This window comes from Oncorhynchus mykiss, unplaced genomic scaffold, assembly GCF_013265735.2.
Source record: "Oncorhynchus mykiss isolate Arlee unplaced genomic scaffold, USDA_OmykA_1.1 un_scaffold_858, whole genome shotgun sequence".
In the NCBI taxonomy this organism is placed as follows: Eukaryota; Metazoa; Chordata; class Actinopteri; order Salmoniformes; family Salmonidae; genus Oncorhynchus; species Oncorhynchus mykiss.
This window is the reverse complement of record NW_023494305.1, coordinates 18,348-43,642: the sequence shown is the minus strand read 5'-3', so window position 1 is coordinate 43,642 and position 25,295 is coordinate 18,348. Positions and strand designations below refer to the sequence as shown.

The following is a 25,295-nucleotide window of genomic DNA, read 5'->3' as shown; positions in this document are numbered from 1 at the left end:
GTATTTTTGGAGCGGCTTTGCTTCTTGCAGAGCCCGGTATCTTGTTTCAAGAGAAATTGACAGAGATGGGCCAGGATAGTGACTTACAGACGCATTAGCGACTTTTTCCAAAAAACACCTGCCTGTTTGTTGCCAGGGAAACAGTGGGTGGGTGGGTGGGTGGGTGGGTGGGTGGGGGTTGGAGGGAGAGAGGAGCTGGCTTTTGCCAACCCACCCGCTGGGGTCTGTCGAGACCCCCGGGGGTCCGGCGGTTTCAGGGTTCCATTTGTGGGTTATCGCTTCTCGGCCTTTTGGCTAAGATCAAGTGTAGTATCTGTTCTTATCAGTTTAATATCTGATACGTCCCCCATCGGGGGACTACATATTAAATGGATTTTTCGAACAGGGAGTCGGAAATGGGGCTTGCTCCGTCCGCTCCACGCATCGACCCGGTATTGCAGTACCTCCGGGAACGGTGCAACACTTTTCTCCCGTTGTCAAGGAAAAATGTAAATTCACAAAGCTATGTAAACAGCTGGCTGGCTGGCTAGCTAGCTAGCTAGCTAGCAGAAGAAGAGAAGGAAAGAAACATTCAAACTGAAAGAAAGGCGAAGCGCCCTTCAATGGGGTCCCCCGTTTCCCGCCATTTTACTTAAAAAAAAAAAAAAAAAAAAAAAAAAAAAAAAAGAATTGGGGCCAGGATTGTGTGTGTCTCTCTCTCTCTCTCTCTCTCTCTCTCTCTCTCTCTCTCTCTCTCTCTCTCTCTCTCTCTCTCTCTCTCTCTCTCTCTCTCTCTGTGTCTGCGACCTTCTTTTTATCCACAGACAGCCCTCCAAAACTTGGAAGAGTGGGTTCCGGGAGCACCCGCGGGAACCCTGCCTAGAGTGCACAGAGTGTGTCTCGGGCCCCGACCTCTTGACTTCCATATGACTCTGGTTTCTCTTCATTACGCACAAGCCTTTCGCCTTTTACTAAAGACTTCCGTGGAGAGGAACACTTACGAGTTCCACGTATTTTTGGAGCGGCTTTGCTTCTTGCAGAGCCCGGTATCTTGTTTCAAGAGAAATTGACAGAGATGGGCCAGGATAGTGACTTACAGACGCATTAGCGACTTTTTCCAAAAAACACCTGCCTGTTTGTTGCCAGGGAAACAGTGGGTGGGTGGGTGGGTGGGTGGGTGGGTGGGGGTTGGAGGGAGAGAGGAGCTGGCTTTTGCCAACCCACCCGCTGGGGTCTGTCGAGACCCCCGGGGGTCCGGCGGTTTCAGGGTTCCATTTGTGGGTTATCGCTTCTCGGCCTTTTGGCTAAGATCAAGTGTAGTATCTGTTCTTATCAGTTTAATATCTGATACGTCCCCCATCGGGGGACTACATATTAAATGGATTTTTCGAACAGGGAGTCGGAAATGGGGCTTGCTCCGTCCGCTCCACGCATCGACCCGGTATTGCAGTACCTCCGGGAACGGTGCAACACTTTTCTCCCGTTGTCAAGGAAAAATGTAAATTCACAAAGCTATGTAAACAGCTGGCTGGCTGGCTAGCTAGCTAGCTAGCTAGCAGAAGAAGAGAAGGAAAGAAACATTCAAACTGAAAGAAAGGCGAAGCGCCCTTCAATGGGGTCCCCCGTTTCCCGCCATTTTACTTAAAAAAAAAAAAAAAAAAAAAAAAAAAAAAAAAAGAATTGGGGCCAGGATTGTGTGTGTCTCTCTCTCTCTCTCTCTCTCTCTCTCTCTCTCTCTCTCTCTCTCTCTCTCTCTCTCTCTCTCTCTCTCTCTCTCTCTCTCTCTCTCTCTGTGTCTGCGACCTTCTTTTTATCCACAGACAGCCCTCCAAAACTTGGAAGAGTGGGTTCCGGGAGCACCCGCGGGAACCCTGCCTAGAGTGCACAGAGTGTGTCTCGGGCCCCGACCTCTTGACTTCCATATGACTCTGGTTTCTCTTCATTACGCACAAGCCTTTCGCCTTTTACTAAAGACTTCCGTGGAGAGGAACACTTACGAGTTCCACGTATTTTTGGAGCGGCTTTGCTTCTTGCAGAGCCCGGTATCTTGTTTCAAGAGAAATTGACAGAGATGGGCCAGGATAGTGACTTACAGACGCATTAGCGACTTTTTCCAAAAAACACCTGCCTGTTTGTTGCCAGGGAAACAGTGGGTGGGTGGGTGGGTGGGTGGGTGGGTGGGGGTTGGAGGGAGAGAGGAGCTGGCTTTTGCCAACCCACCCGCTGGGGTCTGTCGAGACCCCCGGGGGTCCGGCGGTTTCAGGGTTCCATTTGTGGGTTATCGCTTCTCGGCCTTTTGGCTAAGATCAAGTGTAGTATCTGTTCTTATCAGTTTAATATCTGATACGTCCCCCATCGGGGGACTACATATTAAATGGATTTTTCGAACAGGGAGTCGGAAATGGGGCTTGCTCCGTCCGCTCCACGCATCGACCCGGTATTGCAGTACCTCCGGGAACGGTGCAACACTTTTCTCCCGTTGTCAAGGAAAAATGTAAATTCACAAAGCTATGTAAACAGCTGGCTGGCTGGCTAGCTAGCTAGCTAGCTAGCAGAAGAAGAGAAGGAAAGAAACATTCAAACTGAAAGAAAGGCGAAGCGCCCTTCAATGGGGTCCCCCGTTTCCCGCCATTTTACTTAAAAAAAAAAAAAAAAAAAAAAAAAAAAAAAAAAGAATTGGGGCCAGGATTGTGTGTGTCTCTCTCTCTCTCTCTCTCTCTCTCTCTCTCTCTCTCTCTCTCTCTCTCTCTCTCTCTCTCTCTCTCTCTCTCTCTCTCTCTGTGTCTGCGACCTTCTTTTTATCCACAGACAGCCCTCCAAAACTTGGAAGAGTGGGTTCCGGGAGCACCCGCGGGAACCCTGCCTAGAGTGCACAGAGTGTGTCTCGGGCCCCGACCTCTTGACTTCCATATGACTCTGGTTTCTCTTCATTACGCACAAGCCTTTCGCCTTTTACTAAAGACTTCCGTGGAGAGGAACACTTACGAGTTCCACGTATTTTTGGAGCGGCTTTGCTTCTTGCAGAGCCCGGTATCTTGTTTCAAGAGAAATTGACAGAGATGGGCCAGGATAGTGACTTACAGACGCATTAGCGACTTTTTCCAAAAAACACCTGCCTGTTTGTTGCCAGGGAAACAGTGGGTGGGTGGGTGGGTGGGTGGGTGGGTGGGGGTTGGAGGGAGAGAGGAGCTGGCTTTTGCCAACCCACCCGCTGGGGTCTGTCGAGACCCCCGGGGGTCCGGCGGTTTCAGGGTTCCATTTGTGGGTTATCGCTTCTCGGCCTTTTGGCTAAGATCAAGTGTAGTATCTGTTCTTATCAGTTTAATATCTGATACGTCCCCCATCGGGGGACTACATATTAAATGGATTTTTCGAACAGGGAGTCGGAAATGGGGCTTGCTCCGTCCGCTCCACGCATCGACCCGGTATTGCAGTACCTCCGGGAACGGTGCAACACTTTTCTCCCGTTGTCAAGGAAAAATGTAAATTCACAAAGCTATGTAAACAGCTGGCTGGCTGGCTAGCTAGCTAGCTAGCTAGCAGAAGAAGAGAAGGAAAGAAACATTCAAACTGAAAGAAAGGCGAAGCGCCCTTCAATGGGGTCCCCCGTTTCCCGCCATTTTACTTAAAAAAAAAAAAAAAAAAAAAAAAAAAAAAAAAAGAATTGGGGCCAGGATTGTGTGTGTCTCTCTCTCTCTCTCTCTCTCTCTCTCTCTCTCTCTCTCTCTCTCTCTCTCTCTCTCTCTCTCTCTCTCTCTCTCTCTCTCTCTGTGTCTGCGACCTTCTTTTATCCACAGACAGCCCTCCAAAACTTGGAAGAGTGGGTTCCGGGAGCACCCGCGGGAACCCTGCCTAGAGTGCACAGAGTGTGTCTCGGGCCCCGACCTCTTGACTTCCATATGACTCTGGTTTCTCTTCATTACGCACAAGCCTTTCGCCTTTTACTAAAGACTTCCGTGGAGAGGAACACTTACGAGTTCCACGTATTTTTGGAGCGGCTTTGCTTCTTGCAGAGCCCGGTATCTTGTTTCAAGAGAAATTGACAGAGATGGGCCAGGATAGTGACTTACAGACGCATTAGCGACTTTTTCCAAAAAACACCTGCCTGTTTGTTGCCAGGGAAACAGTGGGTGGGTGGGTGGGTGGGTGGGTGGGTGGGGGTTGGAGGGAGAGAGGAGCTGGCTTTTGCCAACCCACCCGCTGGGGTCTGTCGAGACCCCCGGGGGTCCGGCGGTTTCAGGGTTCCATTTGTGGGTTATCGCTTCTCGGCCTTTTGGCTAAGATCAAGTGTAGTATCTGTTCTTATCAGTTTAATATCTGATACGTCCCCCATCGGGGGACTACATATTAAATGGATTTTTCGAACAGGGAGTCGGAAATGGGGCTTGCTCCGTCCGCTCCACGCATCGACCCGGTATTGCAGTACCTCCGGGAACGGTGCAACACTTTTCTCCCGTTGTCAAGGAAAAATGTAAATTCACAAAGCTATGTAAACAGCTGGCTGGCTGGCTAGCTAGCTAGCTAGCTAGCAGAAGAAGAGAAGGAAAGAAACATTCAAACTGAAAGAAAGGCGAAGCGCCCTTCAATGGGGTCCCCCGTTTCCCGCCATTTTACTTAAAAAAAAAAAAAAAAAAAAAAAAAAAAAAAAAGAATTGGGGCCAGGATTGTGTGTGTCTCTCTCTCTCTCTCTCTCTCTCTCTCTCTCTCTCTCTCTCTCTCTCTCTCTCTCTCTCTCTCTCTCTCTCTCTCTCTCTCTCTCTCTCTGTGTCTGCGACCTTCTTTTTATCCACAGACAGCCCTCCAAAACTTGGAAGAGTGGGTTCCGGGAGCACCCGCGGGAACCCTGCCTAGAGTGCACAGAGTGTGTCTCGGGCCCCGACCTCTTGACTTCCATATGACTCTGGTTTCTCTTCATTACGCACAAGCCTTTCGCCTTTTACTAAAGACTTCCGTGGAGAGGAACACTTACGAGTTCCACGTATTTTTGGAGCGGCTTTGCTTCTTGCAGAGCCCGGTATCTTGTTTCAAGAGAAATTGACAGAGATGGGCCAGGATAGTGACTTACAGACGCATTAGCGACTTTTTCCAAAAAACACCTGCCTGTTTGTTGCCAGGGAAACAGTGGGTGGGTGGGTGGGTGGGTGGGTGGGTGGGGGTTGGAGGGAGAGAGGAGCTGGCTTTTGCCAACCCACCCGCTGGGGTCTGTCGAGACCCCCGGGGGTCCGGCGGTTTCAGGGTTCCATTTGTGGGTTATCGCTTCTCGGCCTTTTGGCTAAGATCAAGTGTAGTATCTGTTCTTATCAGTTTAATATCTGATACGTCCCCCATCGGGGGACTACATATTAAATGGATTTTTCGAACAGGGAGTCGGAAATGGGGCTTGCTCCGTCCGCTCCACGCATCGACCCGGTATTGCAGTACCTCCGGGAACGGTGCAACACTTTTCTCCCGTTGTCAAGGAAAAATGTAAATTCACAAAGCTATGTAAACAGCTGGCTGGCTGGCTAGCTAGCTAGCTAGCTAGCAGAAGAAGAGAAGGAAAGAAACATTCAAACTGAAAGAAAGGCGAAGCGCCCTTCAATGGGGTCCCCCGTTTCCCGCCATTTTACTTAAAAAAAAAAAAAAAAAAAAAAAAAAAAAAAAAAGAATTGGGGCCAGGATTGTGTGTGTCTCTCTCTCTCTCTCTCTCTCTCTCTCTCTCTCTCTCTCTCTCTCTCTCTCTCTCTCTCTCTCTCTCTCTCTCTCTCTCTCTCTCTGTGTCTGCGACCTTCTTTTTATCCACAGACAGCCCTCCAAAACTTGGAAGAGTGGGTTCCGGGAGCACCCGCGGGAACCCTGCCTAGAGTGCACAGAGTGTGTCTCGGGCCCCGACCTCTTGACTTCCATATGACTCTGGTTTCTCTTCATTACGCACAAGCCTTTCGCCTTTTACTAAAGACTTCCGTGGAGAGGAACACTTACGAGTTCCACGTATTTTTGGAGCGGCTTTGCTTCTTGCAGAGCCCGGTATCTTGTTTCAAGAGAAATTGACAGAGATGGGCCAGGATAGTGACTTACAGACGCATTAGCGACTTTTTCCAAAAAACACCTGCCTGTTTGTTGCCAGGGAAACAGTGGGTGGGTGGGTGGGTGGGTGGGTGGGTGGGGGTTGGAGGGAGAGAGGAGCTGGCTTTTGCCAACCCACCCGCTGGGGTCTGTCGAGACCCCCGGGGGTCCGGCGGTTTCAGGGTTCCATTTGTGGGTTATCGCTTCTCGGCCTTTTGGCTAAGATCAAGTGTAGTATCTGTTCTTATCAGTTTAATATCTGATACGTCCCCCATCGGGGGACTACATATTAAATGGATTTTTCGAACAGGGAGTCGGAAATGGGGCTTGCTCCGTCCGCTCCACGCATCGACCCGGTATTGCAGTACCTCCGGGAACGGTGCAACACTTTTCTCCCGTTGTCAAGGAAAAATGTAAATTCACAAAGCTATGTAAACAGCTGGCTGGCTGGCTAGCTAGCTAGCTAGCTAGCAGAAGAAGAGAAGGAAAGAAACATTCAAACTGAAAGAAAGGCGAAGCGCCCTTCAATGGGGTCCCCCGTTTCCCGCCATTTTACTTAAAAAAAAAAAAAAAAAAAAAAAAAAAAAAAAAAAGAATTGGGGCCAGGATTGTGTGTGTCTCTCTCTCTCTCTCTCTCTCTCTCTCTCTCTCTCTCTCTCTCTCTCTCTCTCTCTCTCTCTCTCTCTCTCTCTCTCTCTCTCTCTCTGTGTCTGCGACCTTCTTTTTATCCACAGACAGCCCTCCAAAACTTGGAAGAGTGGGTTCCGGGAGCACCCGCGGGAACCCTGCCTAGAGTGCACAGAGTGTGTCTCGGGCCCCGACCTCTTGACTTCCATATGACTCTGGTTTCTCTTCATTACGCACAAGCCTTTCGCCTTTTACTAAAGACTTCCGTGGAGAGGAACACTTACGAGTTCCACGTATTTTTGGAGCGGCTTTGCTTCTTGCAGAGCCCGGTATCTTGTTTCAAGAGAAATTGACAGAGATGGGCCAGGATAGTGACTTACAGACGCATTAGCGACTTTTTCCAAAAAACACCTGCCTGTTTGTTGCCAGGGAAACAGTGGGTGGGTGGGTGGGTGGGTGGGTGGGTGGGGGTTGGAGGGAGAGAGGAGCTGGCTTTTGCCAACCCACCCGCTGGGGTCTGTCGAGACCCCCGGGGGTCCGGCGGTTTCAGGGTTCCATTTGTGGGTTATCGCTTCTCGGCCTTTTGGCTAAGATCAAGTGTAGTATCTGTTCTTATCAGTTTAATATCTGATACGTCCCCCATCGGGGGACTACATATTAAATGGATTTTTCGAACAGGGAGTCGGAAATGGGGCTTGCTCCGTCCGCTCCACGCATCGACCCGGTATTGCAGTACCTCCGGGAACGGTGCAACACTTTTCTCCCGTTGTCAAGGAAAAATGTAAATTCACAAAGCTATGTAAACAGCTGGCTGGCTGGCTAGCTAGCTAGCTAGCTAGCAGAAGAAGAGAAGGAAAGAAACATTCAAACTGAAAGAAAGGCGAAGCGCCCTTCAATGGGGTCCCCCGTTTCCCGCCATTTTACTTAAAAAAAAAAAAAAAAAAAAAAAAAAAAAAAAAAGAATTGGGGCCAGGATTGTGTGTGTCTCTCTCTCTCTCTCTCTCTCTCTCTCTCTCTCTCTCTCTCTCTCTCTCTCTCTCTCTCTCTCTCTCTCTCTCTCTCTCTCTCTCTGTGTCTGCGACCTTCTTTTTATCCACAGACAGCCCTCCAAAACTTGGAAGAGTGGGTTCCGGGAGCACCCGCGGGAACCCTGCCTAGAGTGCACAGAGTGTGTCTCGGGCCCCGACCTCTTGACTTCCATATGACTCTGGTTTCTCTTCATTACGCACAAGCCTTTCGCCTTTTACTAAAGACTTCCGTGGAGAGGAACACTTACGAGTTCCACGTATTTTTGGAGCGGCTTTGCTTCTTGCAGAGCCCGGTATCTTGTTTCAAGAGAAATTGACAGAGATGGGCCAGGATAGTGACTTACAGACGCATTAGCGACTTTTTCCAAAAAACACCTGCCTGTTTGTTGCCAGGGAAACAGTGGGTGGGTGGGTGGGTGGGTGGGTGGGTGGGGGTTGGAGGGAGAGAGGAGCTGGCTTTTGCCAACCCACCCGCTGGGGTCTGTCGAGACCCCCGGGGGTCCGGCGGTTTCAGGGTTCCATTTGTGGGTTATCGCTTCTCGGCCTTTTGGCTAAGATCAAGTGTAGTATCTGTTCTTATCAGTTTAATATCTGATACGTCCCCCATCGGGGGACTACATATTAAATGGATTTTTCGAACAGGGAGTCGGAAATGGGGCTTGCTCCGTCCGCTCCACGCATCGACCCGGTATTGCAGTACCTCCGGGAACGGTGCAACACTTTTCTCCCGTTGTCAAGGAAAAATGTAAATTCACAAAGCTATGTAAACAGCTGGCTGGCTGGCTAGCTAGCTAGCTAGCTAGCAGAAGAAGAGAAGGAAAGAAACATTCAAACTGAAAGAAAGGCGAAGCGCCCTTCAATGGGGTCCCCCGTTTCCCGCCATTTTACTTAAAAAAAAAAAAAAAAAAAAAAAAAAAAAAAAAAGAATTGGGGCCAGGATTGTGTGTGTCTCTCTCTCTCTCTCTCTCTCTCTCTCTCTCTCTCTCTCTCTCTCTCTCTCTCTCTCTCTCTCTCTCTCTCTCTCTCTCTCTGTGTCTGCGACCTTCTTTTATCCACAGACAGCCCTCCAAAACTTGGAAGAGTGGGTTCCGGGAGCACCCGCGGGAACCCTGCCTAGAGTGCACAGAGTGTGTCTCGGGCCCCGACCTCTTGACTTCCATATGACTCTGGTTTCTCTTCATTACGCACAAGCCTTTCGCCTTTTACTAAAGACTTCCGTGGAGAGGAACACTTACGAGTTCCACGTATTTTTGGAGCGGCTTTGCTTCTTGCAGAGCCCGGTATCTTGTTTCAAGAGAAATTGACAGAGATGGGCCAGGATAGTGACTTACAGACGCATTAGCGACTTTTTCCAAAAAACACCTGCCTGTTTGTTGCCAGGGAAACAGTGGGTGGGTGGGTGGGTGGGTGGGTGGGTGGGGGTTGGAGGGAGAGAGGAGCTGGCTTTTGCCAACCCACCCGCTGGGGTCTGTCGAGACCCCCGGGGGTCCGGCGGTTTCAGGGTTCCATTTGTGGGTTATCGCTTCTCGGCCTTTTGGCTAAGATCAAGTGTAGTATCTGTTCTTATCAGTTTAATATCTGATACGTCCCCCATCGGGGGACTACATATTAAATGGATTTTTCGAACAGGGAGTCGGAAATGGGGCTTGCTCCGTCCGCTCCACGCATCGACCCGGTATTGCAGTACCTCCGGGAACGGTGCAACACTTTTCTCCCGTTGTCAAGGAAAAATGTAAATTCACAAAGCTATGTAAACAGCTGGCTGGCTGGCTAGCTAGCTAGCTAGCTAGCAGAAGAAGAGAAGGAAAGAAACATTCAAACTGAAAGAAAGGCGAAGCGCCCTTCAATGGGGTCCCCCGTTTCCCGCCATTTTACTTAAAAAAAAAAAAAAAAAAAAAAAAAAAAAAAAAAAAGAATTGGGGCCAGGATTGTGTGTGTCTCTCTCTCTCTCTCTCTCTCTCTCTCTCTCTCTCTCTCTCTCTCTCTCTCTCTCTCTCTCTCTCTCTCTCTCTCTCTCTCTCTCTGTGTCTGCGACCTTCTTTTTATCCACAGACAGCCCTCCAAAACTTGGAAGAGTGGGTTCCGGGAGCACCCGCGGGAACCCTGCCTAGAGTGCACAGAGTGTGTCTCGGGCCCCGACCTCTTGACTTCCATATGACTCTGGTTTCTCTTCATTACGCACAAGCCTTTCGCCTTTTACTAAAGACTTCCGTGGAGAGGAACACTTACGAGTTCCACGTATTTTTGGAGCGGCTTTGCTTCTTGCAGAGCCCGGTATCTTGTTTCAAGAGAAATTGACAGAGATGGGCCAGGATAGTGACTTACAGACGCATTAGCGACTTTTTCCAAAAAACACCTGCCTGTTTGTTGCCAGGGAAACAGTGGGTGGGTGGGTGGGTGGGTGGGTGGGTGGGGGTTGGAGGGAGAGAGGAGCTGGCTTTTGCCAACCCACCCGCTGGGGTCTGTCGAGACCCCCGGGGGTCCGGCGGTTTCAGGGTTCCATTTGTGGGTTATCGCTTCTCGGCCTTTTGGCTAAGATCAAGTGTAGTATCTGTTCTTATCAGTTTAATATCTGATACGTCCCCCATCGGGGGACTACATATTAAATGGATTTTTCGAACAGGGAGTCGGAAATGGGGCTTGCTCCGTCCGCTCCACGCATCGACCCGGTATTGCAGTACCTCCGGGAACGGTGCAACACTTTTCTCCCGTTGTCAAGGAAAAATGTAAATTCACAAAGCTATGTAAACAGCTGGCTGGCTGGCTAGCTAGCTAGCTAGCTAGCAGAAGAAGAGAAGGAAAGAAACATTCAAACTGAAAGAAAGGCGAAGCGCCCTTCAATGGGGTCCCCCGTTTCCCGCCATTTTACTTAAAAAAAAAAAAAAAAAAAAAAAAAAAAAAAAAAAAAGAATTGGGGCCAGGATTGTGTGTGTCTCTCTCTCTCTCTCTCTCTCTCTCTCTCTCTCTCTCTCTCTCTCTCTCTCTCTCTCTCTCTCTCTCTCTCTCTCTCTCTCTCTCTCTGTGTCTGCGACCTTCTTTTTATCCACAGACAGCCCTCCAAAACTTGGAAGAGTGGGTTCCGGGAGCACCCGCGGGAACCCTGCCTAGAGTGCACAGAGTGTGTCTCGGGCCCCGACCTCTTGACTTCCATATGACTCTGGTTTCTCTTCATTACGCACAAGCCTTTCGCCTTTTACTAAAGACTTCCGTGGAGAGGAACACTTACGAGTTCCACGTATTTTTGGAGCGGCTTTGCTTCTTGCAGAGCCCGGTATCTTGTTTCAAGAGAAATTGACAGAGATGGGCCAGGATAGTGACTTACAGACGCATTAGCGACTTTTTCCAAAAAACACCTGCCTGTTTGTTGCCAGGGAAACAGTGGGTGGGTGGGTGGGTGGGTGGGTGGGTGGGGGTTGGAGGGAGAGAGGAGCTGGCTTTTGCCAACCCACCCGCTGGGGTCTGTCGAGACCCCCGGGGGTCCGGCGGTTTCAGGGTTCCATTTGTGGGTTATCGCTTCTCGGCCTTTTGGCTAAGATCAAGTGTAGTATCTGTTCTTATCAGTTTAATATCTGATACGTCCCCCATCGGGGGACTACATATTAAATGGATTTTTCGAACAGGGAGTCGGAAATGGGGCTTGCTCCGTCCGCTCCACGCATCGACCCGGTATTGCAGTACCTCCGGGAACGGTGCAACACTTTTCTCCCGTTGTCAAGGAAAAATGTAAATTCACAAAGCTATGTAAACAGCTGGCTGGCTGGCTAGCTAGCTAGCTAGCTAGCAGAAGAAGAGAAGGAAAGAAACATTCAAACTGAAAGAAAGGCGAAGCGCCCTTCAATGGGGTCCCCCGTTTCCCGCCATTTTACTTAAAAAAAAAAAAAAAAAAAAAAAAAAAAAAAAGAATTGGGGCCAGGATTGTGTGTGTCTCTCTCTCTCTCTCTCTCTCTCTCTCTCTCTCTCTCTCTCTCTCTCTCTCTCTCTCTCTCTCTCTCTCTCTCTCTCTCTCTCTGTGTCTGCGACCTTCTTTTTATCCACAGACAGCCCTCCAAAACTTGGAAGAGTGGGTTCCGGGAGCACCCGCGGGAACCCTGCCTAGAGTGCACAGAGTGTGTCTCGGGCCCCGACCTCTTGACTTCCATATGACTCTGGTTTCTCTTCATTACGCACAAGCCTTTCGCCTTTTACTAAAGACTTCCGTGGAGAGGAACACTTACGAGTTCCACGTATTTTTGGAGCGGCTTTGCTTCTTGCAGAGCCCGGTATCTTGTTTCAAGAGAAATTGACAGAGATGGGCCAGGATAGTGACTTACAGACGCATTAGCGACTTTTTCCAAAAAACACCTGCCTGTTTGTTGCCAGGGAAACAGTGGGTGGGTGGGTGGGTGGGTGGGTGGGTGGGGGTTGGAGGGAGAGAGGAGCTGGCTTTTGCCAACCCACCCGCTGGGGTCTGTCGAGACCCCCGGGGGTCCGGCGGTTTCAGGGTTCCATTTGTGGGTTATCGCTTCTCGGCCTTTTGGCTAAGATCAAGTGTAGTATCTGTTCTTATCAGTTTAATATCTGATACGTCCCCCATCGGGGGACTACATATTAAATGGATTTTTCGAACAGGGAGTCGGAAATGGGGCTTGCTCCGTCCGCTCCACGCATCGACCCGGTATTGCAGTACCTCCGGGAACGGTGCAACACTTTTCTCCCGTTGTCAAGGAAAAATGTAAATTCACAAAGCTATGTAAACAGCTGGCTGGCTGGCTAGCTAGCTAGCTAGCTAGCAGAAGAAGAGAAGGAAAGAAACATTCAAACTGAAAGAAAGGCGAAGCGCCCTTCAATGGGGTCCCCCGTTTCCCGCCATTTTACTTAAAAAAAAAAAAAAAAAAAAAAAAAAAAAAAAAGAATTGGGGCCAGGATTGTGTGTGTCTCTCTCTCTCTCTCTCTCTCTCTCTCTCTCTCTCTCTCTCTCTCTCTCTCTCTCTCTCTCTCTCTCTCTCTCTCTCTCTCTCTCTGTGTCTGCGACCTTCTTTTTATCCACAGACAGCCCTCCAAAACTTGGAAGAGTGGGTTCCGGGAGCACCCGCGGGAACCCTGCCTAGAGTGCACAGAGTGTGTCTCGGGCCCCGACCTCTTGACTTCCATATGACTCTGGTTTCTCTTCATTACGCACAAGCCTTTCGCCTTTTACTAAAGACTTCCGTGGAGAGGAACACTTACGAGTTCCACGTATTTTTGGAGCGGCTTTGCTTCTTGCAGAGCCCGGTATCTTGTTTCAAGAGAAATTGACAGAGATGGGCCAGGATAGTGACTTACAGACGCATTAGCGACTTTTTCCAAAAAACACCTGCCTGTTTGTTGCCAGGGAAACAGTGGGTGGGTGGGTGGGTGGGTGGGTGGGTGGGGGTTGGAGGGAGAGAGGAGCTGGCTTTTGCCAACCCACCCGCTGGGGTCTGTCGAGACCCCCGGGGGTCCGGCGGTTTCAGGGTTCCATTTGTGGGTTATCGCTTCTCGGCCTTTTGGCTAAGATCAAGTGTAGTATCTGTTCTTATCAGTTTAATATCTGATACGTCCCCCATCGGGGGACTACATATTAAATGGATTTTTCGAACAGGGAGTCGGAAATGGGGCTTGCTCCGTCCGCTCCACGCATCGACCCGGTATTGCAGTACCTCCGGGAACGGTGCAACACTTTTCTCCCGTTGTCAAGGAAAAATGTAAATTCACAAAGCTATGTAAACAGCTGGCTGGCTGGCTAGCTAGCTAGCTAGCTAGCAGAAGAAGAGAAGGAAAGAAACATTCAAACTGAAAGAAAGGCGAAGCGCCCTTCAATGGGGTCCCCCGTTTCCCGCCATTTTACTTAAAAAAAAAAAAAAAAAAAAAAAAAAAAAAAAAAGAATTGGGGCCAGGATTGTGTGTGTCTCTCTCTCTCTCTCTCTCTCTCTCTCTCTCTCTCTCTCTCTCTCTCTCTCTCTCTCTCTCTCTCTCTCTCTCTCTCTCTCTGTGTCTGCGACCTTCTTTTTATCCACAGACAGCCCTCCAAAACTTGGAAGAGTGGGTTCCGGGAGCACCCGCGGGAACCCTGCCTAGAGTGCACAGAGTGTGTCTCGGGCCCCGACCTCTTGACTTCCATATGACTCTGGTTTCTCTTCATTACGCACAAGCCTTTCGCCTTTTACTAAAGACTTCCGTGGAGAGGAACACTTACGAGTTCCACGTATTTTTGGAGCGGCTTTGCTTCTTGCAGAGCCCGGTATCTTGTTTCAAGAGAAATTGACAGAGATGGGCCAGGATAGTGACTTACAGACGCATTAGCGACTTTTTCCAAAAAACACCTGCCTGTTTGTTGCCAGGGAAACAGTGGGTGGGTGGGTGGGTGGGTGGGTGGGTGGGGGTTGGAGGGAGAGAGGAGCTGGCTTTTGCCAACCCACCCGCTGGGGTCTGTCGAGACCCCCGGGGGTCCGGCGGTTTCAGGGTTCCATTTGTGGGTTATCGCTTCTCGGCCTTTTGGCTAAGATCAAGTGTAGTATCTGTTCTTATCAGTTTAATATCTGATACGTCCCCCATCGGGGGACTACATATTAAATGGATTTTTCGAACAGGGAGTCGGAAATGGGGCTTGCTCCGTCCGCTCCACGCATCGACCCGGTATTGCAGTACCTCCGGGAACGGTGCAACACTTTTCTCCCGTTGTCAAGGAAAAATGTAAATTCACAAAGCTATGTAAACAGCTGGCTGGCTGGCTAGCTAGCTAGCTAGCTAGCAGAAGAAGAGAAGGAAAGAAACATTCAAACTGAAAGAAAGGCGAAGCGCCCTTCAATGGGGTCCCCCGTTTCCCGCCATTTTACTTAAAAAAAAAAAAAAAAAAAAAAAAAAAAAAAAAGAATTGGGGCCAGGATTGTGTGTGTCTCTCTCTCTCTCTCTCTCTCTCTCTCTCTCTCTCTCTCTCTCTCTCTCTCTCTCTCTCTCTCTCTCTCTCTCTCTCTCTCTGTGTCTGCGACCTTCTTTTTATCCACAGACAGCCCTCCAAAACTTGGAAGAGTGGGTTCCGGGAGCACCCGCGGGAACCCTGCCTAGAGTGCACAGAGTGTGTCTCGGGCCCCGACCTCTTGACTTCCATATGACTCTGGTTTCTCTTCATTACGCACAAGCCTTTCGCCTTTTACTAAAGACTTCCGTGGAGAGGAACACTTACGAGTTCCACGTATTTTTGGAGCGGCTTTGCTTCTTGCAGAGCCCGGTATCTTGTTTCAAGAGAAATTGACAGAGATGGGCCAGGATAGTGACTTACAGACGCATTAGCGACTTTTTCCAAAAAACACCTGCCTGTTTGTTGCCAGGGAAACAGTGGGTGGGTGGGTGGGTGGGTGGGTGGGTGGGGGTTGGAGGGAGAGAGGAGCTGGCTTTTGCCAACCCACCCGCTGGGGTCTGTCGAGACCCCCGGGGGTCCGGCGGTTTCAGGGTTCCATTTGTGGGTTATCGCTTCTCGGCCTTTTGGCTAAGATCAAGTGTAGTATCTGTTCTTATCAGTTTAATATCTGATACGTCCCCCATCGGGGGACTACATATTAAATGGATTTTTCGAACAGGGAGTCGGAAATGGGGCTTGCTCCGTCCGCTCCACGCATCGACCCGGTATTGCAGTACCTCCGGGAACGGTGCAACACTTTTCTCCCGTTGTCAAGGAAAAATGTAAATTCACAAAGCTATGTAAACAGCTGGCTGGCTGGCTAGCTAGCTAGCTAGCTAGCAGAAGAAGAGAAGGAAAGAAACATTCAAACTGAAAGAAAGGCGAAGCGCCCTTCAATGGGGTCCCCCGTTTCCCGCCATTTTACTTAAAAAAAAAAAAAAAAAAAAAAAAAAAAAAAAGAATTGGGGCCAGGATTGTGTGTGTCTCTCTCTCTCTCTCTCTCTCTCTCTCTCTCTCTCTCTCTCTCTCTCTCTCTCTCTCTCTCTCTCTCTCTCTCTCTCTCTCTCTCTGTGTCTGCGACCTTCTTTTTATCCACAGACAGCCCTCCAAAACTTGGAAGAGTGGGTTCCGGGAGCACCCGCGGGAACCCTGCCTAGAGTGCACAGAGTGTGTCTCGGGCCCCGACCTCTTGACTTCCATATGACTCTGGTTTCTCTTCATTACGCACAAGCCTTTCGCCTTTTACTAAAGACTTCCGTGGAGAGGAACACTTACGAGTTCCACGTATTTTTGGAGCGGCTTTGCTTCTTGCAGAGCCCGGTATCTTGTTTCAAGAGAAATTGACAGAGATGGGCCAGGATAGTGACTTACAGACGCATTAGCGACTTTTTCCAAAAAACACCTGCCTGTTTGTTGCCAGGGAAACAGTGGGTGGGTGGGTGGGTGGGTGGGTGGGTGGGGGTTGGAGGGAGAGAGGAGCTGGCTTTTGCCAACCCACCCGCTGGGGTCTGTCGAGACCCCCGGGGGTCCGGCGGTTTCAGGGTTCCATTTGTGGGTTATCGCTTCTCGGCCTTTTGGCTAAGATCAAGTGTAGTATCTGTTCTTATCAGTTTAATATCTGATACGTCCCCCATCGGGGGACTACATATTAAATGGATTTTTCGAACAGGGAGTCGGAAATGGGGCTTGCTCCGTCCGCTCCACGCATCGACCCGGTATTGCAGTACCTCCGGGAACGGTGCAACACTTTTCTCCCGTTGTCAAGGAAAAATGTAAATTCACAAAGCTATGTAAACAGCTGGCTGGCTGGCTAGCTAGCTAGCTAGCTAGCAGAAGAAGAGAAGGAAAGAAACATTCAAACTGAAAGAAAGGCGAAGCGCCCTTCAATGGGGTCCCCCGTTTCCCGCCATTTTACTTAAAAAAAAAAAAAAAAAAAAAAAAAAAAAAAAAGAATTGGGGCCAGGATTGTGTGTGTCTCTCTCTCTCTCTCTCTCTCTCTCTCTCTCTCTCTCTCTCTCTCTCTCTCTCTCTCTCTCTCTCTCTCTCTCTCTCTGTGTCTGCGACCTTCTTTTTATCCACAGACAGCCCTCCAAAACTTGGAAGAGTGGGTTCCGGGAGCACCCGCGGGAACCCTGCCTAGAGTGCACAGAGTGTGTCTCGGGCCCCGACCTCTTGACTTCCATATGACTCTGGTTTCTCTTCATTACGCACAAGCCTTTCGCCTTTTACTAAAGACTTCCGTGGAGAGGAACACTTACGAGTTCCACGTATTTTTGGAGCGGCTTTGCTTCTTGCAGAGCCCGGTATCTTGTTTCAAGAGAAATTGACAGAGATGGGCCAGGATAGTGACTTACAGACGCATTAGCGACTTTTTCCAAAAAACACCTGCCTGTTTGTTGCCAGGGAAACAGTGGGTGGGTGGGTGGGTGGGTGGGTGGGTGGGGGTTGGAGGGAGAGAGGAGCTGGCTTTTGCCAACCCACCCGCTGGGGTCTGTCGAGACCCCCGGGGGTCCGGCGGTTTCAGGGTTCCATTTGTGGGTTATCGCTTCTCGGCCTTTTGGCTAAGATCAAGTGTAGTATCTGTTCTTATCAGTTTAATATCTGATACGTCCCCCATCGGGGGACTACATATTAAATGGATTTTTCGAACAGGGAGTCGGAAATGGGGCTTGCTCCGTCCGCTCCACGCATCGACCCGGTATTGCAGTACCTCCGGGAACGGTGCAACACTTTTCTCCCGTTGTCAAGGAAAAATGTAAATTCACAAAGCTATGTAAACAGCTGGCTGGCTGGCTAGCTAGCTAGCTAGCTAGCAGAAGAAGAGAAGGAAAGAAACATTCAAACTGAAAGAAAGGCGAAGCGCCCTTCAATGGGGTCCCCCGTTTCCCGCCATTTTACTTAAAAAAAAAAAAAAAAAAAAAAAAAAAAAAAAGAATTGGGGCCAGGATTGTGTGTGTCTCTCTCTCTCTCTCTCTCTCTCTCTCTCTCTCTCTCTCTCTCTCTCTCTCTCTCTCTCTCTCTCTCTCTCTCTCTCTCTCTGTGTCTGCGACCTTCTTTTTATCCACAGACAGCCCTCCAAAACTTGGAAGAGTGGGTTCCGGGAGCACCCGCGGGAACCCTGCCTAGAGTGCACAGAGTGTGTCTCGGGCCCCGACCTCTTGACTTCCATATGACTCTGGTTTCTCTTCATTACGCACAAGCCTTTCGCCTTTTACTAAAGACTTCCGTGGAGAGGAACACTTACGAGTTCCACGTATTTTTGGAGCGGCTTTGCTTCTTGCAGAGCCCGGTATCTTGTTTCAAGAGAAATTGACAGAGATGGGCCAGGATAGTGACTTACAGACGCATTAGCGACTTTTTCCAAAAAACACCTGCCTGTTTGTTGCCAGGGAAACAGTGGGTGGGTGGGTGGGTGGGTGGGTGGGTGGGGGTTGGAGGGAGAGAGGAGCTGGCTTTTGCCAACCCACCCGCTGGGGTCTGTCGAGACCCCCGGGGGTCCGGCGGTTTCAGGGTTCCATTTGTGGGTTATCGCTTCTCGGCCTTTTGGCTAAGATCAAGTGTAGTATCTGTTCTTATCAGTTTAATATCTGATACGTCCCCCATCGGGGGACTACATATTAAATGGATTTTTCGAACAGGGAGTCGGAAATGGGGCTTGCTCCGTCCGCTCCACGCATCGACCCGGTATTGCAGTACCTCCGGGAACGGTGCAACACTTTTCTCCCGTTGTCAAGGAAAAATGTAAATTCACAAAGCTATGTAAACAGCTGGCTGGCTGGCTAGCTAGCTAGCTAGCTAGCAGAAGAAGAGAAGGAAAGAAACATTCAAACTGAAAGAAAGGCGAAGCGCCCTTCAATGGGGTCCCCCGTTTCCCGCCATTTTACTTAAAAAAAAAAAAAAAAAAAAAAAAAAAAAAAGAATTGGGGCCAGGATTGTGTGTGTCTCTCTCTCTCTCTCTCTCTCTCTCTCTCTCTCTCTCTCTCTCTCTCTCTCTCTCTCTCTCTCTCTCTCTCTCTCTCTCTCTCTGTGTCTGCGACCTTCTTTTTATCCACAGACAGCCCTCCAAAACTTGGAAGAGTGGGTTCCGGGAGCACCCGCGGGAACCCTGCCTAGAGTGCACAGAGTGTGTCTCGGGCCCCGACCTCTTGACTTCCATATGACTCTGGTTTCTCTTCATTACGCACAAGCCTTTCGCCTTTTACTAAAGACTTCCGTGGAGAGGAACACTTACGAGTTCCACGTATTTTTGGAGCGGCTTTGCTTCTTGCAGAGCCCGGTATCTTGTTTCAAGAGAAATTGACAGAGATGGGCCAGGATAGTGACTTACAGACGCATTAGCGACTTTTTCCAAAAAACACCTGCCTGTTTGTTGCCAGGGAAACAGTGGGTGGGTGGGTGGGTGGGTGGGTGGGTGGGGGTTGGAGGGAGAGAGGAGCTGGCTTTTGCCAACCCACCCGCTGGGGTCTGTCGAGACCCCCGGGGGTCCGGCGGTTTCAGGGTTCCATTTGTGGGTTATCGCTTCTCGGCCTTTTGGCTAAGATCAAGTGTAGTATCTGTTCTTATCAGTTTAATATCTGATACGTCCCCCATCGGGGGACTACATATTAAATGGATTTTTCGAACAGGGAGTCGGAAATGGGGCTTGCTCCGTCCGCTCCACGCATCGACCCGGTATTGCAGTACCTCCGGGAACGGTGCAACACTTTTCTCCCGTTGTCAAGGAAAAATGTAAATTCACAAAGCTATGTAAACAGCTGGCTGGCTGGCTAGCTAGCTAGCTAGCTAGCAGAAGAAGAGAAGGAAAGAAACATTCAAACTGAAAGAAAGGCGAAGCGCCCTTCAATGGGGTCCCCCGTTTCCCGCCATTTTACTTAAAAAAAAAAAAAAAAAAAAAAAAAAAAAAAAAGAATTGGGGCCAGGATTGTGTGTGTCTCTCTCTCTCTCTCTCTCTCTCTCTCTCTCTCTCTCTCTCTCTCTCTCTCTCTCTCTCTCTCTCTCTCTCTCTCTCTCTCTCTCTGTGTCTGCGACCTTCTTTTTATCCACAGACAGCCCTCCAAAACTTGGAAGAGTGGGTTCCGGGAGCACCCGCGGGAACCCTGCCTAGAGTGCACAGAGTGTGTCTCGGGCCCCGACCTCTTGACTTCCATATGACTCTGGTTTCTCTTCATTACGCACAAGCCTTTCGCCTTTTACTAAAGACTTCCGTGGAGAGGAACACTTACGAGTTCCACGTATTTTTGGAGCGGCTTTGCTTCTTGCAGAGCCCGGTATCTTGTTTCAAGAGAAATTGACAGAGATGGGCCAGGATAGTGACTTACAGACGCATTAGCGACTTTTTCCAAAAAACACCTGCCTGTTTGTTGCCAGGGAAACAGTGGGTGGGTGGGTGGGTGGGTGGGTGGGTGGGGGTTGGAGGGAGAGAGGAGCTGGCTTTTGCCAACCCACCCGCTGGGGTCTGTCGAGACCCCCGGGGGTCCGGCGGTTTCAGGGTTCCATTTGTGGGTTATCGCTTCTCGGCCTTTTGGCTAAGATCAAGTGTAGTATCTGTTCTTATCAGTTTAATATCTGATACGTCCCCCATCGGGGGACTACATATTAAATGGATTTTTCGAACAGGGAGTCGGAAATGGGGCTTGCTCCGTCCGCTCCACGCATCGACCCGGTATTGCAGTACCTCCGGGAACGGTGCAACACTTTTCTCCCGTTGTCAAGGAAAAATGTAAATTCACAAAGCTATGTAAACAGCTGGCTGGCTGGCTAGCTAGCTAGCTAGCTAGCAGAAGAAGAGAAGGAAAGAAACATTCAAACTGAAAGAAAGGCGAAGCGCCCTTCAATGGGGTCCCCCGTTTCCCGCCATTTTACTTAAAAAAAAAAAAAAAAAAAAAAAAAAAAAAAGAATTGGGGCCAGGATTGTGTGTGTCTCTCTCTCTCTCTCTCTCTCTCTCTCTCTCTCTCTCTCTCTCTCTCTCTCTCTCTCTCTCTCTCTCTCTCTCTCTCTCTGTGTCTGCGACCTTCTTTTTATCCACAGACAGCCCTCCAAAACTTGGAAGAGTGGGTTCCGGGAGCACCCGCGGGAACCCTGCCTAGAGTGCACAGAGTGTGTCTCGGGCCCCGACCTCTTGACTTCCATATGACTCTGGTTTCTCTTCATTACGCACAAGCCTTTCGCCTTTTACTAAAGACTTCCGTGGAGAGGAACACTTACGAGTTCCACGTATTTTTGGAGCGGCTTTGCTTCTTGCAGAGCCCGGTATCTTGTTTCAAGAGAAATTGACAGAGATGGGCCAGGATAGTGACTTACAGACGCATTAGCGACTTTTTCCAAAAAACACCTGCCTGTTTGTTGCCAGGGAAACAGTGGGTGGGTGGGTGGGTGGGTGGGTGGGTGGGGGTTGGAGGGAGAGAGGAGCTGGCTTTTGCCAACCCACCCGCTGGGGTCTGTCGAGACCCCCGGGGGTCCGGCGGTTTCAGGGTTCCATTTGTGGGTTATCGCTTCTCGGCCTTTTGGCTAAGATCAAGTGTAGTATCTGTTCTTATCAGTTTAATATCTGATACGTCCCCCATCGGGGGACTACATATTAAATGGATTTTTCGAACAGGGAGTCGGAAATGGGGCTTGCTCCGTCCGCTCCACGCATCGACCCGGTATTGCAGTACCTCCGGGAACGGTGCAACACTTTTCTCCCGTTGTCAAGGAAAAATGTAAATTCACAAAGCTATGTAAACAGCTGGCTGGCTGGCTAGCTAGCTAGCTAGCTAGCAGAAGAAGAGAAGGAAAGAAACATTCAAACTGAAAGAAAGGCGAAGCGCCCTTCAATGGGGTCCCCCGTTTCCCGCCATTTTACTTAAAAAAAAAAAAAAAAAAAAAAAAAAAAAAAAGAATTGGGGCCAGGATTGTGTGTGTCTCTCTCTCTCTCTCTCTCTCTCTCTCTCTCTCTCTCTCTCTCTCTCTCTCTCTCTCTCTCTCTCTCTCTCTCTCTCTCTCTGTGTCTGCGACCTTCTTTTTATCCACAGACAGCCCTCCAAAACTTGGAAGAGTGGGTTCCGGGAGCACCCGCGGGAACCCTGCCTAGAGTGCACAGAGTGTGTCTCGGGCCCCGACCTCTTGACTTCCATATGACTCTGGTTTCTCTTCATTACGCACAAGCCTTTCGCCTTTTACTAAAGACTTCCGTGGAGAGGAACACTTACGAGTTCCACGTATTTTTGGAGCGGCTTTGCTTCTTGCAGAGCCCGGTATCTTGTTTCAAGAGAAATTGACAGAGATGGGCCAGGATAGTGACTTACAGACGCATTAGCGACTTTTTCCAAAAAACACCTGCCTGTTTGTTGCCAGGGAAACAGTGGGTGGGTGGGTGGGTGGGTGGGTGGGTGGGGGTTGGAGGGAGAGAGGAGCTGGCTTTTGCCAACCCACCCGCTGGGGTCTGTCGAGACCCCCGGGGGTCCGGCGGTTTCAGGGTTCCATTTGTGGGTTATCGCTTCTCGGCCTTTTGGCTAAGATCAAGTGTAGTATCTGTTCTTATCAGTTTAATATCTGATACGTCCCCCATCGGGGGACTACATATTAAATGGATTTTTCGAACAGGGAGTCGGAAATGGGGCTTGCTCCGTCCGCTCCACGCATCGACCCGGTATTGCAGTACCTCCGGGAACGGTGCAACACTTTTCTCCCGTTGTCAAGGAAAAATGTAAATTCACAAAGCTATGTAAACAGCTGGCTGGCTGGCTAGCTAGCTAGCTAGCTAGCAGAAGAAGAGAAGGAAAGAAACATTCAAACTGAAAGAAAGGCGAAGCGCCCTTCAATGGGGTCCCCCGTTTCCCGCCATTTTACTTAAAAAAAAAAAAAAAAAAAAAAAAAAAAAAAAAGAATTGGGGCCAGGATTGTGTGTGTCTCTCTCTCTCTCTCTCTCTCTCTCTCTCTCTCTCTCTCTCTCTCTCTCTCTCTCTCTCTCTCTCTCTCTCTCTCTCTCTCTGTGTCTGCGACCTTCTTTTTATCCACAGACAGCCCTCCAAAACTTGGAAGAGTGGGTTCCGGGAGCACCCGCGGGAACCCTGCCTAGAGTGCACAGAGTGTGTCTCGGGCCCCGACCTCTTGACTTCCATATGACTCTGGTTTCTCTTCATTACGCACAAGCCTTTCGCCTTTTACTAAAGACTTCCGTGGAGAGGAACACTTACGAGTTCCACGTATTTTTGGAGCGGCTTTGCTTCTTGCAGAGCCCGGTATCTTGTTTCAAGAGAAATTGACAGAGATGGGCCAGGATAGTGACTTACAGACGCATTAGCGACTTTTTCCAAAAAACACCTGCCTGTTTGTTGCCAGGGAAACAGTGGGTGGGTGGGTGGGTGGGTGGGTGGGTGGGGGTTGGAGGGAGAGAGGAGCTGGCTTTTGCCAACCCACCCGCTGGGGTCTGTCGAGACCCCCGGGGGTCCGGCGGTTTCAGGGTTCCATTTGTGGGTTATCGCTTCTCGGCCTTTTGGCTAAGATCAAGTGTAGTATCTGTTCTTATCAGTTTAATATCTGATACGTCCCCCATCGGGGGACTACATATTAAATGGATTTTTCGAACAGGGAGTCGGAAATGGGGCTTGCTCCGTCCGCTCCACGCATCGACCCGGTATTGCAGTACCTCCGGGAACGGTGCAACACTTTTCTCCCGTTGTCAAGGAAAAATGTAAATTCACAAAGCTATGTAAACAGCTGGCTGGCTGGCTAGCTAGCTAGCTAGCTAGCAGAAGAAGAGAAGGAAAGAAACATTCAAACTGAAAGAAAGGCGAAGCGCCCTTCAATGGGGTCCCCCGTTTCCCGCCATTTTACTTAAAAAAAAAAAAAAAAAAAAAAAAAAAAAAAAAGAATTGGGGCCAGGATTGTGTGTGTCTCTCTCTCTCTCTCTCTCTCTCTCTCTCTCTCTCTCTCTCTCTCTCTCTCTCTCTCTCTCTCTCTCTCTCTCTCTCTCTCTCTGTGTCTGCGACCTTCTTTTTATCCACAGACAGCCCTCCAAAACTTGGAAGAGTGGGTTCCGGGAGCACCCGCGGGAACCCTGCCTAGAGTGCACAGAGTGTGTCTCGGGCCCCGACCTCTTGACTTCCATATGACTCTGGTTTCTCTTCATTACGCACAAGCCTTTCGCCTTTTACTAAAGACTTCCGTGGAGAGGAACACTTACGAGTTCCACGTATTTTTGGAGCGGCTTTGCTTCTTGCAGAGCCCGGTATCTTGTTTCAAGAGAAATTGACAGAGATGGGCCAGGATAGTGACTTACAGACGCATTAGCGACTTTTTCCAAAAAAACACCTGCCTGTTTGTTGCCAGGGAAACAGTGGGTGGGTGGGTGGGTGGGTGGGTGGGTGGGGGTTGGAGGGAGAGAGGAGCTGGCTTTTGCCAACCCACCCGCTGGGGTCTGTCGAGACCCCCGGGGGTCCGGCGGTTTCAGGGTTCCATTTGTGGGTTATCGCTTCTCGGCCTTTTGGCTAAGATCAAGTGTAGTATCTGTTCTTATCAGTTTAATATCTGATACGTCCCCCATCGGGGGACTACATATTAAATGGATTTTTCGAACAGGGAGTCGGAAATGGGGCTTGCTCCGTCCGCTCCACGCATCGACCCGGTATTGCAGTACCTCCGGGAACGGTGCAACACTTTTCTCCCGTTGTCAAGGAAAAATGTAAATTCACAAAGCTATGTAAACAGCTGGCTGGCTGGCTAGCTAGCTAGCTAGCTAGCAGAAGAAGAGAAGGAAAGAAACATTCAAACTGAAAGAAAGGCGAAGCGCCCTTCAATGGGGTCCCCCGTTTCCCGCCATTTTACTTAAAAAAAAAAAAAAAAAAAAAAAAAAAAAAAAGAATTGGGGCCAGGATTGTGTGTGTCTCTCTCTCTCTCTCTCTCTCTCTCTCTCTCTCTCTCTCTCTCTCTCTCTCTCTCTCTCTCTCTCTCTCTCTCTCTCTCTCTCTCTGTGTCTGCGACCTTCTTTTTATCCACAGACAGCCCTCCAAAACTTGGAAGAGTGGGTTCCGGGAGCACCCGCGGGAACCCTGCCTAGAGTGCACAGAGTGTGTCTCGGGCCCCGACCTCTTGACTTCCATATGACTCTGGTTTCTCTTCATTACGCACAAGCCTTTCGCCTTTTACTAAAGACTTCCGTGGAGAGGAACACTTACGAGTTCCACGTATTTTTGGAGCGGCTTTGCTTCTTGCAGAGCCCGGTATCTTGTTTCAAGAGAAATTGACAGAGATGGGCCAGGATAGTGACTTACAGACGCATTAGCGACTTTTTCCAAAAAACACCTGCCTGTTTGTTGCCAGGGAAACAGTGGGTGGGTGGGTGGGTGGGTGGGTGGGTGGGGGTTGGAGGGAGAGAGGAGCTGGCTTTTGCCAACCCACCCGCTGGGGTCTGTCGAGACCCCCGGGGGTCCGGCGGTTTCAGGGTTCCATTTGTGGGTTATCGCTTCTCGGCCTTTTGGCTAAGATCAAGTGTAGTATCTGTTCTTATCAGTTTAATATCTGATACGTCCCCCATCGGGGGACTACATATTAAATGGATTTTTCGAACAGGGAGTCGGAAATGGGGCTTGCTCCGTCCGCTCCACGCATCGACCCGGTATTGCAGTACCTCCGGGAACGGTGCAACACTTTTCTCCCGTTGTCAAGGAAAAATGTAAATTCACAAAGCTATGTAAACAGCTGGCTGGCTGGCTAGCTAGCTAGCTAGCTAGCAGAAGAA

General features: G+C 49.8%; 51 non-coding genes across 51 annotated transcripts; all 51 read left to right on the top strand.

Annotated features, from left to right (window-relative positions):
- Nucleotides 1-274: 274 nt before the first annotated feature.
- On the top strand, nucleotides 275-465 carry LOC118963418. Its single transcript, XR_005050594.1, has one exon. It is a non-coding gene; the product is annotated as a U2 spliceosomal RNA (small nuclear RNA).
- Nucleotides 466-906: 441 nt separating this feature from the next.
- LOC118963382 lies at nucleotides 907-1,023 on the top strand. Its single transcript, XR_005050558.1, has one exon. It is a non-coding gene; the product is annotated as a U5 spliceosomal RNA (small nuclear RNA).
- Nucleotides 1,024-1,263: 240 nt separating this feature from the next.
- On the top strand, nucleotides 1,264-1,454 carry LOC118963417. The gene has a single exon (XR_005050593.1). It is a non-coding gene; the product is annotated as a U2 spliceosomal RNA (small nuclear RNA).
- Nucleotides 1,455-1,902: 448 nt separating this feature from the next.
- Nucleotides 1,903-2,019, top strand: LOC118963381. The gene has a single exon (XR_005050557.1). It is a non-coding gene; the product is annotated as a U5 spliceosomal RNA (small nuclear RNA).
- A 240-nt stretch (nucleotides 2,020-2,259) lies between these two features.
- Nucleotides 2,260-2,450, top strand: LOC118963416. The gene has a single exon (XR_005050592.1). It is a non-coding gene; the product is annotated as a U2 spliceosomal RNA (small nuclear RNA).
- Nucleotides 2,451-2,890: 440 nt separating this feature from the next.
- LOC118963380 lies at nucleotides 2,891-3,007 on the top strand. Its single transcript, XR_005050556.1, has one exon. It is a non-coding gene; the product is annotated as a U5 spliceosomal RNA (small nuclear RNA).
- A 240-nt stretch (nucleotides 3,008-3,247) lies between these two features.
- Nucleotides 3,248-3,438, top strand: LOC118963415. Its single transcript, XR_005050591.1, has one exon. It is a non-coding gene; the product is annotated as a U2 spliceosomal RNA (small nuclear RNA).
- A 441-nt stretch (nucleotides 3,439-3,879) lies between these two features.
- LOC118963378 lies at nucleotides 3,880-3,996 on the top strand. The gene has a single exon (XR_005050554.1). It is a non-coding gene; the product is annotated as a U5 spliceosomal RNA (small nuclear RNA).
- Nucleotides 3,997-4,236: 240 nt separating this feature from the next.
- Nucleotides 4,237-4,427, top strand: LOC118963414. The gene has a single exon (XR_005050590.1). It is a non-coding gene; the product is annotated as a U2 spliceosomal RNA (small nuclear RNA).
- Nucleotides 4,428-4,874: 447 nt separating this feature from the next.
- Nucleotides 4,875-4,991, top strand: LOC118963377. Its single transcript, XR_005050553.1, has one exon. It is a non-coding gene; the product is annotated as a U5 spliceosomal RNA (small nuclear RNA).
- A 240-nt stretch (nucleotides 4,992-5,231) lies between these two features.
- On the top strand, nucleotides 5,232-5,422 carry LOC118963413. Its single transcript, XR_005050589.1, has one exon. It is a non-coding gene; the product is annotated as a U2 spliceosomal RNA (small nuclear RNA).
- A 444-nt stretch (nucleotides 5,423-5,866) lies between these two features.
- LOC118963376 lies at nucleotides 5,867-5,983 on the top strand. Its single transcript, XR_005050552.1, has one exon. It is a non-coding gene; the product is annotated as a U5 spliceosomal RNA (small nuclear RNA).
- A 240-nt stretch (nucleotides 5,984-6,223) lies between these two features.
- On the top strand, nucleotides 6,224-6,414 carry LOC118963412. Its single transcript, XR_005050588.1, has one exon. It is a non-coding gene; the product is annotated as a U2 spliceosomal RNA (small nuclear RNA).
- Nucleotides 6,415-6,861: 447 nt separating this feature from the next.
- LOC118963375 lies at nucleotides 6,862-6,978 on the top strand. The gene has a single exon (XR_005050551.1). It is a non-coding gene; the product is annotated as a U5 spliceosomal RNA (small nuclear RNA).
- Nucleotides 6,979-7,218: 240 nt separating this feature from the next.
- Nucleotides 7,219-7,409, top strand: LOC118963410. Its single transcript, XR_005050586.1, has one exon. It is a non-coding gene; the product is annotated as a U2 spliceosomal RNA (small nuclear RNA).
- A 444-nt stretch (nucleotides 7,410-7,853) lies between these two features.
- Nucleotides 7,854-7,970, top strand: LOC118963374. The gene has a single exon (XR_005050550.1). It is a non-coding gene; the product is annotated as a U5 spliceosomal RNA (small nuclear RNA).
- A 240-nt stretch (nucleotides 7,971-8,210) lies between these two features.
- LOC118963409 lies at nucleotides 8,211-8,401 on the top strand. The gene has a single exon (XR_005050585.1). It is a non-coding gene; the product is annotated as a U2 spliceosomal RNA (small nuclear RNA).
- A 439-nt stretch (nucleotides 8,402-8,840) lies between these two features.
- LOC118963373 lies at nucleotides 8,841-8,957 on the top strand. Its single transcript, XR_005050549.1, has one exon. It is a non-coding gene; the product is annotated as a U5 spliceosomal RNA (small nuclear RNA).
- A 240-nt stretch (nucleotides 8,958-9,197) lies between these two features.
- LOC118963408 lies at nucleotides 9,198-9,388 on the top strand. Its single transcript, XR_005050584.1, has one exon. It is a non-coding gene; the product is annotated as a U2 spliceosomal RNA (small nuclear RNA).
- A 446-nt stretch (nucleotides 9,389-9,834) lies between these two features.
- LOC118963372 lies at nucleotides 9,835-9,951 on the top strand. Its single transcript, XR_005050548.1, has one exon. It is a non-coding gene; the product is annotated as a U5 spliceosomal RNA (small nuclear RNA).
- A 240-nt stretch (nucleotides 9,952-10,191) lies between these two features.
- Nucleotides 10,192-10,382, top strand: LOC118963407. The gene has a single exon (XR_005050583.1). It is a non-coding gene; the product is annotated as a U2 spliceosomal RNA (small nuclear RNA).
- A 449-nt stretch (nucleotides 10,383-10,831) lies between these two features.
- Nucleotides 10,832-10,948, top strand: LOC118963371. Its single transcript, XR_005050547.1, has one exon. It is a non-coding gene; the product is annotated as a U5 spliceosomal RNA (small nuclear RNA).
- Nucleotides 10,949-11,188: 240 nt separating this feature from the next.
- Nucleotides 11,189-11,379, top strand: LOC118963406. The gene has a single exon (XR_005050582.1). It is a non-coding gene; the product is annotated as a U2 spliceosomal RNA (small nuclear RNA).
- A 440-nt stretch (nucleotides 11,380-11,819) lies between these two features.
- Nucleotides 11,820-11,936, top strand: LOC118963370. Its single transcript, XR_005050546.1, has one exon. It is a non-coding gene; the product is annotated as a U5 spliceosomal RNA (small nuclear RNA).
- A 240-nt stretch (nucleotides 11,937-12,176) lies between these two features.
- LOC118963405 lies at nucleotides 12,177-12,367 on the top strand. Its single transcript, XR_005050581.1, has one exon. It is a non-coding gene; the product is annotated as a U2 spliceosomal RNA (small nuclear RNA).
- Nucleotides 12,368-12,810: 443 nt separating this feature from the next.
- On the top strand, nucleotides 12,811-12,927 carry LOC118963369. Its single transcript, XR_005050545.1, has one exon. It is a non-coding gene; the product is annotated as a U5 spliceosomal RNA (small nuclear RNA).
- Nucleotides 12,928-13,167: 240 nt separating this feature from the next.
- On the top strand, nucleotides 13,168-13,358 carry LOC118963404. Its single transcript, XR_005050580.1, has one exon. It is a non-coding gene; the product is annotated as a U2 spliceosomal RNA (small nuclear RNA).
- A 440-nt stretch (nucleotides 13,359-13,798) lies between these two features.
- Nucleotides 13,799-13,915, top strand: LOC118963367. Its single transcript, XR_005050543.1, has one exon. It is a non-coding gene; the product is annotated as a U5 spliceosomal RNA (small nuclear RNA).
- Nucleotides 13,916-14,155: 240 nt separating this feature from the next.
- On the top strand, nucleotides 14,156-14,346 carry LOC118963403. Its single transcript, XR_005050579.1, has one exon. It is a non-coding gene; the product is annotated as a U2 spliceosomal RNA (small nuclear RNA).
- A 439-nt stretch (nucleotides 14,347-14,785) lies between these two features.
- LOC118963366 lies at nucleotides 14,786-14,902 on the top strand. The gene has a single exon (XR_005050542.1). It is a non-coding gene; the product is annotated as a U5 spliceosomal RNA (small nuclear RNA).
- A 240-nt stretch (nucleotides 14,903-15,142) lies between these two features.
- Nucleotides 15,143-15,333, top strand: LOC118963402. Its single transcript, XR_005050578.1, has one exon. It is a non-coding gene; the product is annotated as a U2 spliceosomal RNA (small nuclear RNA).
- Nucleotides 15,334-15,775: 442 nt separating this feature from the next.
- Nucleotides 15,776-15,892, top strand: LOC118963365. Its single transcript, XR_005050541.1, has one exon. It is a non-coding gene; the product is annotated as a U5 spliceosomal RNA (small nuclear RNA).
- Nucleotides 15,893-16,132: 240 nt separating this feature from the next.
- LOC118963401 lies at nucleotides 16,133-16,323 on the top strand. The gene has a single exon (XR_005050577.1). It is a non-coding gene; the product is annotated as a U2 spliceosomal RNA (small nuclear RNA).
- Nucleotides 16,324-16,758: 435 nt separating this feature from the next.
- LOC118963364 lies at nucleotides 16,759-16,875 on the top strand. The gene has a single exon (XR_005050540.1). It is a non-coding gene; the product is annotated as a U5 spliceosomal RNA (small nuclear RNA).
- A 240-nt stretch (nucleotides 16,876-17,115) lies between these two features.
- On the top strand, nucleotides 17,116-17,306 carry LOC118963399. Its single transcript, XR_005050575.1, has one exon. It is a non-coding gene; the product is annotated as a U2 spliceosomal RNA (small nuclear RNA).
- Nucleotides 17,307-17,744: 438 nt separating this feature from the next.
- On the top strand, nucleotides 17,745-17,861 carry LOC118963363. Its single transcript, XR_005050539.1, has one exon. It is a non-coding gene; the product is annotated as a U5 spliceosomal RNA (small nuclear RNA).
- Nucleotides 17,862-18,101: 240 nt separating this feature from the next.
- LOC118963398 lies at nucleotides 18,102-18,292 on the top strand. Its single transcript, XR_005050574.1, has one exon. It is a non-coding gene; the product is annotated as a U2 spliceosomal RNA (small nuclear RNA).
- Nucleotides 18,293-18,731: 439 nt separating this feature from the next.
- On the top strand, nucleotides 18,732-18,848 carry LOC118963362. Its single transcript, XR_005050538.1, has one exon. It is a non-coding gene; the product is annotated as a U5 spliceosomal RNA (small nuclear RNA).
- A 240-nt stretch (nucleotides 18,849-19,088) lies between these two features.
- Nucleotides 19,089-19,279, top strand: LOC118963397. Its single transcript, XR_005050573.1, has one exon. It is a non-coding gene; the product is annotated as a U2 spliceosomal RNA (small nuclear RNA).
- A 443-nt stretch (nucleotides 19,280-19,722) lies between these two features.
- LOC118963361 lies at nucleotides 19,723-19,839 on the top strand. The gene has a single exon (XR_005050537.1). It is a non-coding gene; the product is annotated as a U5 spliceosomal RNA (small nuclear RNA).
- A 240-nt stretch (nucleotides 19,840-20,079) lies between these two features.
- LOC118963396 lies at nucleotides 20,080-20,270 on the top strand. The gene has a single exon (XR_005050572.1). It is a non-coding gene; the product is annotated as a U2 spliceosomal RNA (small nuclear RNA).
- A 435-nt stretch (nucleotides 20,271-20,705) lies between these two features.
- LOC118963360 lies at nucleotides 20,706-20,822 on the top strand. The gene has a single exon (XR_005050536.1). It is a non-coding gene; the product is annotated as a U5 spliceosomal RNA (small nuclear RNA).
- A 240-nt stretch (nucleotides 20,823-21,062) lies between these two features.
- Nucleotides 21,063-21,253, top strand: LOC118963395. Its single transcript, XR_005050571.1, has one exon. It is a non-coding gene; the product is annotated as a U2 spliceosomal RNA (small nuclear RNA).
- A 438-nt stretch (nucleotides 21,254-21,691) lies between these two features.
- On the top strand, nucleotides 21,692-21,808 carry LOC118963359. Its single transcript, XR_005050535.1, has one exon. It is a non-coding gene; the product is annotated as a U5 spliceosomal RNA (small nuclear RNA).
- A 240-nt stretch (nucleotides 21,809-22,048) lies between these two features.
- LOC118963394 lies at nucleotides 22,049-22,239 on the top strand. Its single transcript, XR_005050570.1, has one exon. It is a non-coding gene; the product is annotated as a U2 spliceosomal RNA (small nuclear RNA).
- Nucleotides 22,240-22,678: 439 nt separating this feature from the next.
- On the top strand, nucleotides 22,679-22,795 carry LOC118963358. Its single transcript, XR_005050534.1, has one exon. It is a non-coding gene; the product is annotated as a U5 spliceosomal RNA (small nuclear RNA).
- A 240-nt stretch (nucleotides 22,796-23,035) lies between these two features.
- LOC118963393 lies at nucleotides 23,036-23,226 on the top strand. Its single transcript, XR_005050569.1, has one exon. It is a non-coding gene; the product is annotated as a U2 spliceosomal RNA (small nuclear RNA).
- A 441-nt stretch (nucleotides 23,227-23,667) lies between these two features.
- LOC118963356 lies at nucleotides 23,668-23,784 on the top strand. Its single transcript, XR_005050532.1, has one exon. It is a non-coding gene; the product is annotated as a U5 spliceosomal RNA (small nuclear RNA).
- A 241-nt stretch (nucleotides 23,785-24,025) lies between these two features.
- LOC118963392 lies at nucleotides 24,026-24,216 on the top strand. The gene has a single exon (XR_005050568.1). It is a non-coding gene; the product is annotated as a U2 spliceosomal RNA (small nuclear RNA).
- A 442-nt stretch (nucleotides 24,217-24,658) lies between these two features.
- On the top strand, nucleotides 24,659-24,775 carry LOC118963355. The gene has a single exon (XR_005050531.1). It is a non-coding gene; the product is annotated as a U5 spliceosomal RNA (small nuclear RNA).
- A 240-nt stretch (nucleotides 24,776-25,015) lies between these two features.
- Nucleotides 25,016-25,206, top strand: LOC118963391. Its single transcript, XR_005050567.1, has one exon. It is a non-coding gene; the product is annotated as a U2 spliceosomal RNA (small nuclear RNA).
- Nucleotides 25,207-25,295: the final 89 nt, after the last annotated feature.